At 37.9% G+C, this 14,980-nt stretch overlaps 1 protein-coding gene across 1 annotated transcript in view; it reads left to right on the forward strand.

Annotated features, from left to right (window-relative positions):
- The window catches only part of LOC129943442 (7SK snRNA methylphosphate capping enzyme bin3), a 262,476-nt gene that overhangs the window by 161,091 nt on the left and 86,405 nt on the right, over positions 1-14,980 (forward strand). The window lies entirely within an intron of this gene.

The raw sequence follows: 14,980 nt of genomic DNA on the forward strand, positions 1-14,980 counted from the left end.
CATGGAAGATTTTACGCAAAGATCTTGGTGTAAAACCGTATAAAATACAGCTCGTGCAAGAACTAAAGCCGAACGATCTGCCACAACGTCGAATTTTCAGTGAATTGGCCCTAGAAAAGTTGGCAGAAAATCCGCTTTTTTATCGACAAATTTTGTTCAGCGATGAGGCTCATTTCTGGTTGAATGGCTACGTAAATAAGCAAAATTGCCGCATTTGGAGTGAAGAGCAACCAGAAGCCGTTCAAGAACTGCCCATGCATCCCGAAAAATGCACTGTTTGGTGTGGTTTGTACGCTGGTGGAATCATTGGACCATATTTTTTCAAAGATGCTGTTGGACGCAACGTTACGGTGAATGGCGATCGCTATCGGTCAATGCTAACAAACTTTTTGTTGCTAAAAATGGAAGAACTGAACTTGGTTGACATGTGGTTTCAACAAAATGGCGCTACATGCCACACAGCTCGCGATTCTATGGCCATTTTGAGGGAAAACTTCGGAGAACAATTCATCTCAAGGAATGGTCCGGTAAGTTGGCCACCAAGATCATGCGATTTGACGCCTTTAGACTATTTTTTGTGGGGCTACGTCAAGTCTAAAGTCTGCACAAATAAGCCAGCAACTATTCCAGCTTTGGAAGACAACATTTCCGAAGAAATTCGGGCTATTCCGGCCGAAATGCTCGAAAAAGTTACCCAAAATTGGACTTTCCGAATGGACCACCTAAGACGCAGCCGCGGTCAACATTTAAATGAAATTATCTTCAAAAAGTAAATGTCATGGACCAATCTAACGTTTCAAATAAAGAATCGATGAGATTTTGCAAATTTTATGCGTTTTTTTTTTAAAGTTCTCAAGCTCTTAAAAAATCACCGTTTAAAATCAAACTACCAAGTTCGATATATTTTCCGAAAGGCATGTCTAGTAGGGCGGAGCGCAGTTGTATGGAAAAAAATAAAGTTGCTAAAATGAAAAATATACCCTCTGCAAAATTTGCATTGGGCCCTTAAATGAATTTTAGGGGTCGCGCAACAGCATTGAAAATTGAAAATATAACGATAAATGACCCAATCACTCAAATCCGTTGCAGATAATTTTTGTATATGTTTTAAAAAATATATTTGCTTAAAACCCAACTCTTGTTTTTCGTAATCTTTTTTGGTTTCAACATTTGGACGTTCTTTTCGCGATAATAAAGTGTTTTTTATCAATCCATCTCTTTTGATGAATCCACAGACTGTTTCAGAAACCTCGGTGACCAATGTGACTGCCCTTTCTACTGCTTGGCTGTGGCATGGGAAACTTGCCAAAAAATTTGATGTGTTACCGTTGGTTTGGCTGACAATATCCCAAAGCTTTTCTGCCGTAAAATCCAAAACCAACGGAGGTTCAGTTAAACGTCTTTTCTCAATCTGCCACCAATCAATAAGTTCAAAATATTCAGAGGCTTCAAAATTGAAATTTGGGAGTTCAAACTGTTTCGGATTTTCAACGTTAATGGTTAATGCCCTTGCTCTTTTCAGGTCATCTGAAAAATATCTTGTTAGTTGAATGGCCTTATGAAAATGTTGACTACTTGGATTTGATTTCAAACCACATCACTGCATAAACTTGGCAAATAAACTTAACTATATGTTGTAATGGCTCTTCTGGGTGTTGTTTAGAAACATAGACTCTTAAAATGCGGTTAGCTGTCGTCAACCATCTTGAATGGACCATTGCTCCAGGATTCCTCTAAGAAATTAATCCTTCTTTGGCAACATTACTAATGGCCACACAAATTTCATACAGATATTTTTGGTCTGAACTCAGGCATTGTAAAGATATATCAGGTAGGTTCACTTGAATGGTTTTGTAATTAGCCACGGTTAGATTCCGGCAGTTCTTAAGATCCTTACCAATATCACCAGGTTATGCGTTTGGACCAGATGTTTTTCCATACATTTTTTCGAAAAGGTGTTGTAATGGTAATTCGTTGGCGTGGAGCAAGCAAATTGACCATTGCAAAGGTCGTTTAATTTTTGTTTCGATTTTTCGGATGATTCCAGTTCTTATTCCGGTGTTAACGTTAGTACCATCGTACCCAATAAGCTTAAAATTATTTGTTGAAACTTTAGATTCTGTAAAAAAAATAAATATAGTATTTGCTATGGTTTCTGATTTCCCATTTGGTGGTGTTACATGCCCGAGGTATCGCGAGTCAGGTTCTGTTAACAGGACAATATGTTCTTCAGCAGAAAAGCCTTCTGCATTTTTTGTAACGTCCTTGCGGCCGTCAAAATAGTTCAGATCAAACGCACCTGTTTATTGTGACCTTGATCTTGTCCTTTCCCTTCGAATTCTACTTCTATCGATTATTTTTGACTGATCTGTATCATTTATTAGACCATAATCTTGTAAGACCGCTGTAACAAGTGTTGCAGTTGCTCTGTCCGATATTTTGAGTCTGTCTGCTACCTTCGTTACATTAAATAGTGATTTAGCATCTGGGCCAAGAAAAGCACTGGAGGATTCACTCTTTTTTAGTAATCTTGTTGAAGCTTCAGTATCAATGTCTTCATCGGCATCGGAAGAGATATATTCTTGTTCGTTGTAACTGTGTGTGCGGGTGCGTTGGTCGAAATTTCAAGTGTGCTTGAAGATCAAGGGCTAGGGCATGGAAATTTTCTTTTAAGTGGCTTTTGAAGCCTGGTGGATTCCGCATCATTGATATTACCGATAACCATTTTTCTTTGACACATTTGGTCTTACAAAAACGAACGTTCTTTAACTGGCACTTTTTTTTCCTTAGGGCATCGACAAAATCCATTTTCACTGCATTTACAAGCAGCTATGTCAAACAGTTTTTCTCCGTCGCTTTTTAATTTATCCATTTTAAGCTCAAAAACTCCGGGCACTCGTCTGCCCTCGGGCGTTTTCAGAAGACTGGTTCTTCTTTCGTTGAATTTAATAATTGCTTTTTCAACACAGAACTTACCAACTGTCGGAATTGAAGACAAGTCATACATTTCCATGAATCTTGCAGCTATAAGTGATATCCGCTTTTTCGATGAAGTTTCTTCGTTTTCTAGAAAAGTAAAATGAAGCGCAATACCTTTTCAAGTCGTTAAACAAACGCGTCATTGAATTTTGTCCTATTCCAAATATTTGACAGACTTTGTTTTGGGAACGCGTTTCCATTTCACTTTGGTTTATTAATGAAAAAAAGATAATAAAAAAAAAGTTTATTAAATTTTATCGAGTGTGGCGTTCTTTGTAGACATTAAGTAACTTACCTTTTAACAAATAAAGTATTTTATTTAAAACAATATAAAAATGTCTTCAACAAAACACTAGTCAAACAAACGTTGAAGAACCAAACAGAGACACAAAATAAAATAATTTGATTTAAAATTTGCACAAAATGCAGAGCCTACTAAGATCTTAAACATTTATTTGAATTAATGAATGGTCGATTTCAAATTATTTACTAAGAAAATTTTTTTTAGAAGGGCCAAATAAAATATATAAGCATTTTTAAATTACAAAAAATTAAGTTTCACCAATATTCCAAATAGTTTCTAGTAAAAATGGGACCGTACTTTTTTGCATAGCTTTGACGCTGAAAAAAAATTAAAATAACCAACTTTTTAGCGAGAAACAAACGCGTTTTTAATGGAGTGATAGATTGTGTATCCCATAACGTACGAAGTACTCCATAAACTTTACCAACGAGTTCATTTGTATGATCGTCCCAAGTCGAAAGACGATTAAAAATCACACCAAGATTCTTTGCTATAACCACATACCCGATAGGAGCATTTCTATAAGTTACAAGACATTTGGATTTTTAAGGGTTCAACATAAGTCCGTTTGACAAATGCCAATTTGCCACTCTCTTCAGGTCTTCATTGACGCAGAAAGCTACTATTCAAGTGGACAGCTGAAGTAAAGCTGAACGTCATCAGCATACAAGTAAGAGCTGTAGTTCACAAATGACGAAGATGTTCATTTACATAAGCAGAAAACAAGAGAGGACCCAGTATGGAACCTTGGGGTACACCAATGGCATTCGGGAAAAAATTTTACAGGGTGTTACCAACTTGCACTGCTTACTTCCTATCAGTATGATAAGAAAAAATTAATTTAGTTGGACAAGATGAAAAAATTAAATTTAGCATGAGCTTTCTACATAGATTGACATGATTAACGGAATTGGAAGCCTTCAAAAATTCAACAAAACTAAAAACGTAACCTCGTCTTTATCTAATGATTTTCTAATGTCATCAGTTACGTTTTAAAGTGCGGTAACACAGCTCTGTGTCTTCCGAAAACCAGATTTCCAAGAGCTGACGTTAATTTGCTTTTGAAGGATCCTTTCAAAAACTTTCGACAAAAATGTCAATACCGAAATAGGTCTAAGGTCATCTCTTTTAGCGCTTTAAGTTAGTGAAATGATTTAATCAGCATGACTCAGGGTATTTTGAGAACTTCAAATAGTATTGAAAGCAAAGGTGATATATGGCAATACAACTGACAATATCATAAGTTTTCAAAGTTTTATTATGATGGAAAACATCATCAACGACATGATCACAATTATTGTTTACACAACTTAGTGTATCGGTATTTTCTTTCAATGAAAGTTTACTGTTTGTAAATTCAGCGGTGAAATTATCAAGTGGCGTTTTGAAATTATTGCGTTCATTATTAAGTGAACTAATATTCTTTTGTGTATCAACATTGAAAGCTTCCAATTGTTCGACACGGTTGTTAATATCATTATCCTCCGTTATTCTTTTTCAGTGCCTTCAAGTTTGTGACAGTAATTTAATAATAAACTCACTTTGTTGACGTAGTTTATCCTCCATCCAGGGTGATCATATCGCTTCCCGGTTTTAGCTGAGGGTAATCCCGATGAAGATGATTTGTTAGCCGGTGAGTCTATCAAGGCAGAGTTTTGTATGCGGGAAGAAGAGCGTGTTTTTTTAATTTAAAAGTAAAAATACACAATTATTTTACACTTGCGTAAAAAGAAATTCCACGCCTGTTGTGAGTGTAATTAAACTTTCCGCAATGCAATGCAAATCACTGATTTGGGAATGGAACATTTTTTAATATTTTAATTTGAATCATTCCACTTTTATTTCGTTAAAATATTTGTTTCCGGTAATTTTACAAAAGTTAGCTAAGAACACTGATAATCTTTCCCGTGAACTGAATAACACTCAGTAAATAGATTCAACCGCACTCGTTTGCCAACACCTTTAATATAAGAAATATATTTTGTAGTTAACGGACTAACTTTACTCTATTAATAAGAAAAAGAGAGATAGAAATAAAAAGTTGCTTTTGTTTGACCACTAAATAGGTTGGTTAAGTGTTCACTTATGTCATTCTGAAATGGACCGTTATGAAAACTATATTCTCTTGTCGTCTATTAAGAAGTACATACGTAGTGTATTGAATTTAAAAAAAAAAAACATGATTTGTTAAGTTGTTAATTTTTGAATGACATTAAGATTGAATCTTGTTTGTCACATGAAGTTTTCAAATGTATAATGTCGATTGATAACAAACACTCAATTACCTTCGATGGTATAACTACTAATCTTTTTGAAAAGATTGCTTTTCATATTGCTGACAGTTTATCCTACTTGTGGTATTTTTCCAAAATCCTTTTAAGTTGCGGAAGTTATACCATTGTTTTAAGAAAGGCAGCAGAAAATGTTTAAGCTAATATAGACCCATTTCCATACTTCCTACTTTCTCCAAGGTATTTGAAAAGCTTTCGAAGTTGTTGTCAAGTGATAGTCAATTTGGAATTCGTGAAGGACGCTCAACAGAAGATGCAATATTTAAATTAAAGTATGCAGCGAAATATGCCAGAGTTTTAACAATGACATGACATGACCAAAGCCTTTGATATTTTCAACCATGATATTCTTTTGAACAAATTTTATAAAGCTGTTTTAAGAGGTGAAATCCATAATTGGTTTGCTTACTTTTCAAGCCACAGGACTCAGAAAGTAAAACTTGGAAATGTCTTAAGCGAGTTTATGAGTATTAGTATTGGTGTGCCGCCAGGTTCTGCATTGGGTCCGGTTTTGTTTTGAACATATTTGAATTCCTTTTGCTGACGATCTGCATTTTACTTACGAAAGCAGTAATGTATTTGAATCGTTAGTAAAACTACAAAAAGACGCTTACTGTGAGTAAGCGTAAAAAACAAAGCTTATAGTTTGCAGCTTACAAAATGTAAAAGCAATTTATTGCGATATTTATTTTCATTCTGCAGAATGTAAGACAATTTGCATGTCGACCCAGACTTGTAATAGTAAAAACTACACCGAAAATGTTGTCTGTTTATCTACTTGTTTTAATGTAGGGTTGGTTAAGAGTTTCAAATATCTAGGTATTTAAATTGATACAAATCTGAACTGAAGCCCACACATCACAGTTAAAACAGTACATGTTATCTGTTACTCTAAACATTTTTCATGTTAAGAACATTTTGCTTGAAATCCTTCTTGGTAATAACTAACTAACTGCGGACTCGTTCACTCAAAGCTGCAAAAGCATATGGTAAGAATTATCTGCAAGAAGAACAGATTTATCAGCACATGGGCTTTATTTCAAAATCTTCATATCTTACTGCTACAACATCTTTATTTTTATAAACTACTTCAAATTTTCTTTATGCTCAATGGTTTTACTTCGGTAATTTAAAACTCAAATTTGTACAACTTGAGGCTAAATGGCAAATTTTTAGCTAGAGTTCCAGCCCCTAACAAAACCCACAACTCGAATTTTTTCAATGTCATGGCACCTAAACTTTTAAATAAACTGCCTCACTATATTCGAATTTTAAACGAACGGAACCTCTTTTTTGAAAAAAGTCAAAATATGGCTCTTTTAAAATGGATAGCTCAGAAATCAAAAACTACAACTAAGCTACAGTTAAGAAACCAAAATTAGAATTGAACGATTAAACTCATTTTCTGACATCAAATAGTACAGTAGAAAGGAATTTTCGTCAGGAACTGGCATTTCTAATCAAAAGAAAACACAGTAAAATAACCATTCAAATATTTTTCGGGAAGTATTGTAATGATAGCTATAATTAAGAAGCAATCAATTTTTCATATTGACACTTTGGGCTACGTTTTGGGAAAAACATCTCATTCAATTATACATAAATGTAGTCAAGTTTATTGCCTTTTAGCGGCAAATTCAATAAGCTATTTAGCCTAAAGACATTAAAAGCTTACTTTCCTCTACAAGCTATATTTTCTTTTAAAACATACAGGTACATATATATAAATAAATGGTGATTTTTTAAGAGCTTGAGAACTTTAAAAAAAAAAAAAAAAACGCATAAAATTTGCAAAATCTCATCGATTCTTTATTTGAAACGTTAGATTGGTCCATGACATTTACTTTTTGAAGATAATTTCATTTAAATGTTGACCGCGGCTGCGTCTTAGGTGGTCCATTCGGAAAGTCCAATTTTGGGTAACTTTTTCGAGCATTTCGGCCGGAATAGCCCGAATTTCTTCGGAAATGTTGTCTTCCAAAGCTGGAATAGTTGCTGGCTTATTTGTGTAGACTTTAGACTTGACGTAGCCCCACAAAAAATAGTCTAAAGGCGTCAAATCGCATGATCTTGGTGGCCAACTTACCGGTCCATTCCTTGAGATGAATTGTTCTCCGAAGTTTTCCCTCAAAATGGCCATAGAATCGCGAGCTGTGTGGCATGTAGCGCCATCTTGTTGAAACCACATGTCAACTAAGTTCAGTTCTTCCATTTTTGGCAACAAAAAGTTTGTTAGCATTGAACGATAGCGATCGCCATTCACCGTAACGTTGCGTCCAACATCATCTTTGAAAAAATACGGTCCAATGATTCCACCAGCGTACAAACCACACCAAACAGTGCATTTTTCGAGATGCATGGGCAGTTCTTGAACGGCTTCTGGTTGCTCTTCACTCCAAATGCGGCAATTTTGCTTATTTACGTAGCCATTCAACCAGAAATGAGCCTCGTCGCTGAACAAAATTTGTCGATAAAAAAGCGGATTTTCTGCCAACTTTTCTAGGGCCCATTCACTGAAAATTCGACGTTGTGGCAGATCGTTCGGCTTCAGTTCTTGCACGAGCTGTATTTTATACGGTTTTACACCAAGATCTTTGCGTAAAATCTTCTATGTGGTCGAATAACACAAACCCAATTGCTGCGAACGGCGACGAATCGACATTTCACGGTCTTCAGCAACACTCTCAGAAACAGACGCAATATTCTCTTCTGTACGCACTGTACGCATTCGTGTGGTTGGTTTAACGTCCAATAAAGTAAACTGAGTGCGAAACTTGGTCACAATCGCATTAATTGTTTGCTCACTTGGTCGATTATGTAGACCATAAATCGGACGTAAAGCGCGAAACACATTTCGAACCGAACACTGATTTTGGTAATAAAATTCAATGATTTGCAAGCGTTGCTCGTTAGTAAGTCTATTCATGATGAAATGTCAAAGCATACTGAGCATCTTTCTCTTTGACACCATGTCTGAAATCCCGCGTGATCTGTCAAATACTAATGCATGAAAATCCTAACCTCAAAACAACCACCCTTTATAAACCTGAAAATTTAAATTAAAGAAACACTTTTCTTTTCAAAAATGAAACTTCTTTTGAAATTCAAAAGTGTTATAGCAATTTACTGTTTATAAATTATGTTAAATTGTGTTTGGTTGACAATAATTCATCTTTGACAAGGTCAAAGGTTGTATTGGAACTTTTATACACTCTCATTAAATGTATATAATGTATATATATCCATTAATAAATATTTACTTTATACAAACATTCGTTTATCCTATAAAATAGATTTGTCTTAAAAGCCTAAATCATAGCTTAGACTAAACGTATACGAATATAGCAATACAAATATTGGATTTTCTGTAATTCTACCATAAAAACCACAAATTTATGACAGAAAGTAATTCATCAAGTGTCTAGTCAAGCTAATAAAATTGGGGGACCAAACAAAGAAGGAAAATAGAAAATCCCATTCCAAGCCCAAACAAACAAAAATTGGGCCAATGGAGTACGTACACAAAAGGCACGATGAAAAGAATTCAAATGAAACAATACTTTCTATAGTCATACAAAATTAATTCAAGGTTCTTTCTTTAAGTTTTAACAAAAACAAAAATCAAGGACGTATTAAATTTAAAAAAAAAACAACAAAACTCAATTCAATCTAAAAAGTACTTTCAATTGTCCAAGTAAACCTATAATTATAGTGTAGAAGCATACAAGTGTAGTACCTTGTATTTTGACAAACAAACCAAAGCCAACTTCACACTACACATACTTTAAATAGCCGTCGCGTCGCCTGCTGACGACGCCATGCCTATGGCCAACAGCATCGTGCCACCAGCAGCACACTTTGATTACTTACATTTACTTTATGTATCGCCCAGCAGGAATGCCTAAACAGCAAAATTGAAACCCATTTTCATATTGAAAGTTGTGTGTGATTTAAGAACTAAATCAAGTTTACATGGTGTCATGTTTTTGTTGCAAGTGTAGAATCAGCTTTAGCTTGGGCTTCAGCAACAGCAACAGCAAATGACAGTAGTAGAAGTACAGCATGATGTACTGAAAACTGAAGTAGAAGTTTTGTTGTGATGGAGATGGAGATAGAGAGATGGTGCTAGTTATAAGCTGCTCTCACACTCCACATCGTTTAAAGTTTAAAGTGGACACCACTCAAAGAGCAAAATTCTTCCCCGGAGGTAATGAAAGAGGCAAAGGTTGCAACACAGCCGACAAACTAACAAACCAAATGAAGAACGGACGGCTTTATAACAGTGGGACATACGTAGTGCTAAAAATCATTGTAGATACATTTAAATTGGTTAAATTAATTCAAAAAATTGTGGTATTAAATAAAACTAAAATAAAAACCTATAATGTTAAGAGCTGTCAGTTTTACCATGCAGGATTGTTCGAAATATTTTATATAGCTATTTAAGAGTTTATTCGTGTAAACAATGATGGTCCGTTATTTATTTATAGGCGTATCAATATTAAGAGTTTTTAAAACAAGCAACAAAATTATTTTTTATTTGAAGGGCGTATGTATCCCTTAAGTGTAGAATATGACATCATTCAAATGCCCGTCTCGGCTTCTTTCGGTGGCACATATCTGAGTGGTCCAAAGACTTTTTTGCATAGATCCGGCTGAATTTGAGCGATGGCCTGTGTTATGTTCACCTTAAAGGCATCGGTCGATTGCGGTTTTTTTACAAAGACAAGAAATCTCAAAGGAGAAAGTCTAGCAGGCTCAAATCTAATATCCTTGGTGGTCAATTCACATTACCCCTGCAAGAAATAACCTTACCCTCAAATTGTTGATGCAAAATGTCAATCGTGGTGTTTGCTGTGTGGCACGTAGCGCCGCTGTCCTGCTGGAATCACATGTCGTATATGGTTCAATTTGGGCCATAAGAAATTAGTTATCAGGTAACGCCTCTTTAACGCCGTTCCCAAAAAAGTACTGACCAATAACGCCGCCGACCCAAAATATACGCCAAACGGTAACTTTTTGACAATACATTATTACTTGGTGAACCCATCGTGGGTTCCATATACGGCAATTTTGCTTCATCCAAAAATGCGCCCATCACTAAAGATGACTTTTGGGCCAAAATTGGTGTTCTCTTTCAAACGATTCGATATAGGTCAAAGTCCCGAAGCAAAATTCGCCAAGTTGAAGTCTGCAAAAGGCCGAAATCTTATGTACAGCGTGGAATAGACTGGTAAAATGGTCTCAATGCGCGCAACGTTTTCGTTAACGAACACTCATTTTGATAATAAAGTTTTATCATTTGAACGTGCTGTTCAATGGTGCAACTTGCCATGATGATTTGGCATAAGCAAGTGAATAATTAACAAAAGATTTGACAGATGTCACCAAAAGAAAATGGCCGCCACGGGGCGTCAAAATCTACCCGGTAATTATGGTATGGCCAAGGCGTAGTCGGTAAAGGTTCTGAGGACATTTTTTGTGATATCTGTTGGATATTTAGCCTGAATTTTTAAGGGTTTGATAGAATTGTAATGGTGTTTACAGTGTTCCCAGTCCAGTAAAGAAAGTTTGACACATAGATTGATGTGTCTCTTTAGTCAATATGGGAAAAAGAGTTGAAAGTATAGGTGGGGGTTTTAAGTGTTGCCTTTATTCCTTAATGACCCGAGGTCCAAATCAGCTTGATTTTTATTTCTTAGCTTTTGAGAGAGTGCCACGGATTTTGGCTATGGTATTTGTGTCATTTCTTGGCTGAAAAATGGTCTGACACACTATCTGAGCATATGAGCCATTTCGCTTTATTTAAGATACATTTCTTTGAGGCTTCGAGGATAATTAATGCTTCAGTTGTGTAGATGGAGGCAATGTTTGGTAGGATGCCTTGCATGACGTTTGACCATCTTGGTGTACGACTTCGAAAGCAGTTTTCTTATCTGTTTTAGAGACGTCTGTGTACATTATTTTAATACCCTTATCTGTCAAATCATTGAAGATTTCCAGGAATCGAGCTTTAAAAATGGTGTTGCATGTCTTGTCCCTTTAAAAAATACGATAGCAAAACAACCTATGTACGTCGGAGGTTAAAATGCCAGAAAATCAGAAGTCATATGAATACACGAAACTTAATGTTTCCATTTTGTGATTTTAAGTTTAGTAAAATCATAGTTTTAACCTAGGGTGGGGAGTGGTTACTTCCTTATTTAAAAAAAATCATAACACACAAAATATTGGAAACATCAATTTAAAGTTTTGTTTTTAAATATAGAAAGCTTCAAATGTCTGTCAATTTTTCCAGCATATTTCAACCTATGTCGGCACCACAAACATAGTTTTTCAGACGAGGACATATCTTTAGACAATCATATAAATCGAAGATTTAAGGTAACTATTCAGGAAAAAATCGTGCTAGCCACTGAAGATCGCCTCTAAGAAAGATAAGCCGTTCAAAGAGCTGTTCACGCAAGAAATTCATTGACCTTCTTACCGTGTGAGCCGTGACGCCATCGTATCGCAACCACACTTCTCAATCTTACTTACTTACTTAAGGTGGCGCTACAGTCCTGTGTGAACTAGGGCCTCACCCAACAAACTTCTCCATCTAGCTCGGTCCCTAGCTAGATGTCTCCAGTTTCGCGCTCCAAGTTGGGTGAGGTCACCTTCCACTTGTGCGCGCCACCTGATCCGCGGTCTTCCTCTACTGCGCTGTCCTGTGGGTGCGGATTCGAAGACTTTCCGGGCCGGATCATTGGTTTCCATGCGCTCTACGTGACCCAGCCATCTTAGTCGTTGGACTTTTACTCTTCTTGCTAAGTCTACGTCGCTGTACAGCCCGTACAGTTCGTCGTTCCATCTTCTCCTCCACTCCCCTTCGATGCATACGGGACCGTAGATCACACGAAGAACTTTTCTCTCGAAGCGACCCAAGCTGCTTTCATCCGCTTTTGTCATGGTCCATGCTTCTGCACCGTATAGCAGGACGGGGATGATAAGGGTCTTATATAGCAACACTTTGGTCCCTCGAGAGAGGACATTACCACTCAATTGCTTTCTTAGTCCAAAGAAACAGCGGTTAGCAAGAGTTATTCTGCGTTTGATCTCAGCGCTGGTGTTGTTTTCTGCGTTTACAGCGGAGCCTAGGTAGACGAAGTCCTTGACTACCTCAAAATTACGTCTGTCGATTGTGACGTTTTGACCAAAACGTCGGTGTTGTATGTCCTTTCTAGACGACAGCATGTACTTTGTTTTTCCCTCATTAACCGTTAAACCCATTTTCGTCCCTGTAGATGCTGTCATATGCGGCCTTGAAATCGATGAAAAGATGGTGGGTGTCGATTTGGTGCTCTTGAGTTTTTTCCAGGATCTGCCGTAATGTGAATATTTAATCAACTGTTTACTTTCCTGGTCTAAAACCACACTGATAAGGACCTATCAGGTTGTTGACGATGGGCTTTAGACGTTCACATATTATGGGAGAGAAGATTTTATAGGCGATGTTAAGTAGACTTATTCCTCTATAGTTGGTGCAGTTTAGAGGGTCTCCCTTTTTCAGGATCGGGCAAACAATACTGAGGTTCCATTCATCGGGCATGTTTTCTTCCGACCATATCTTACAGATAAGTTGGTGCATGCTCCTAACCAACATATCTCCAGCTGCTTTAAAGAGATCGGCATTCAAGCCATCTGCTCCAGCGGCTTTATTAGACTTCAACTTAGATATGGCAATCTTAAGTCGGGAGGACGGGATTGTTGGCTTTCGTCGTCTATATTGAATTGATCATCCTGCCTGACAGCGAAATTCAGTTCTTCGTCGCCGTTATACAGTCTGCAGAAGTGGTCCTTCCATATCCTCAGCATTGACTGCGGTTCCACTATGATGTTTCCACTTTCGTCTTTGCAGCCTTCGGTTCTAGGTTTATGTACCTGTGAATTTCGTTTCACCTGTTCATAAAACTTTCGAACCTCATTCCTGCTTTTATACCTCTCAACATCTTCGACCGCACGCTTCTCATGCCCTCTCTTTTTCCTTCTGAAAAGTCGGCGTTCCTCTCGCCTCTTCTGCTCATAGAGCTCACGAGCAGCTCTCGTCCTTTTATGCAGCGCCGCTTTGCGTGCCTGTTGTTTGGCTGCATTTGCCTGCCGACATTCCTCATCAAACCAGGGGTTCCTTGTTGGTGGCTGTTTGAAACCCAGCACATCAGAGGCGGCTTCCCTGATTGCATCTTGGCAATGTTGCCACTGGTTTTCGATACATTGTGTTGGCGGCAGAGAACTTAGAGAGAGGTTACTTGTCACTCGGTCGGAAAAGGATTTGGCGATCTCTGGCGATTGTAGCCGTTCGACGTTGTATCTTCTCCCAGCACCTCCCTGTTTTGCCTTGGGTCTGGAAATCCGAAGTGCTACCCTGGCTACAACGAGGTAGTGGTCCGAGTCGATGTTAGCTCCTCGGAAAGTTCGTACATCCATAATGCTGGAAGCGTGTCTGGCGTCGATCGCAATATGGTCAATCTGGTTGACGGTAGATTGATCTGGAGAAGTCCAAGTTCCTTTGTGGATGTTGAGGTGTGGAAAACGCGTACTGGCTACCATGACGTTTCGCCCCGCAGCAAAATCTATGAGCCTGAATCCATTGTCGAAAGTGTTGTCGTGCAGGCTGTTCTTCCCGATTATTCCACCAAAGATGTCTTCCCTTCCTAGCTTGGCATTAAAATCGCCCAGGACTATTTTAATATCGTAGCTAGGGCACTGCTCATATGTTTTGTCTAAGAGCTCGAAGAACATATCTTTGGTGTTATCGTCTTTCTCTTCTGTGGGGGCGTGCGCTCATATCAGGCTAATGTTGCCGAATTTAGCCTTGATGCGTATGGTCATGAGGCGCTCATTGATGCACCTATAACTCAAGACTTCTTGCCTAAGTCTGGCTCCAATGACGAATCCGCATCCAAATAAGTGCTGTTGGTTTTCGTGGTAGCAGTCACCATAGTAAATATCGCAGTTTTTCATCCTCTTTTTGCCCGGCCCATCCCATCGTATTTCCTGGATGGCGGTGATATCTGCTTTATATCGTTCTAGGGCCTCCGCTAATTCTTCGGCCGCACGTGGTCTGTTAAGGGACCTAACATTCCACGTGCATATCCGAAGTTCGTTGTCCTTTATTCGTTTGCGTTGGTTGTCAACAGTAAATCCGTCCGTATCCGAGGCTTGTTGGTGCTTCGCAACTTTGAAAGCTTTTACGTGGCCAGGAAGTCACCCCGACGCACAACCCCCAACCTGGAGGGTCAGATCCTAAGTATAACTCCAAGGATTGGGAGCCGGATAAATCCGCTCCTTACAGGCCTGGGCTCCGAATAAGTCGAAGAAGCCCTATAAGGTGTTCACTAAGTAGTTCAACCTTACTGGAACTGTA

Source organism: Eupeodes corollae, chromosome 1 (genome assembly GCF_945859685.1).
Source record: "Eupeodes corollae chromosome 1, idEupCoro1.1, whole genome shotgun sequence".
Lineage (NCBI taxonomy): Eukaryota > Metazoa > Arthropoda > Insecta > Diptera > Syrphidae > Eupeodes > Eupeodes corollae.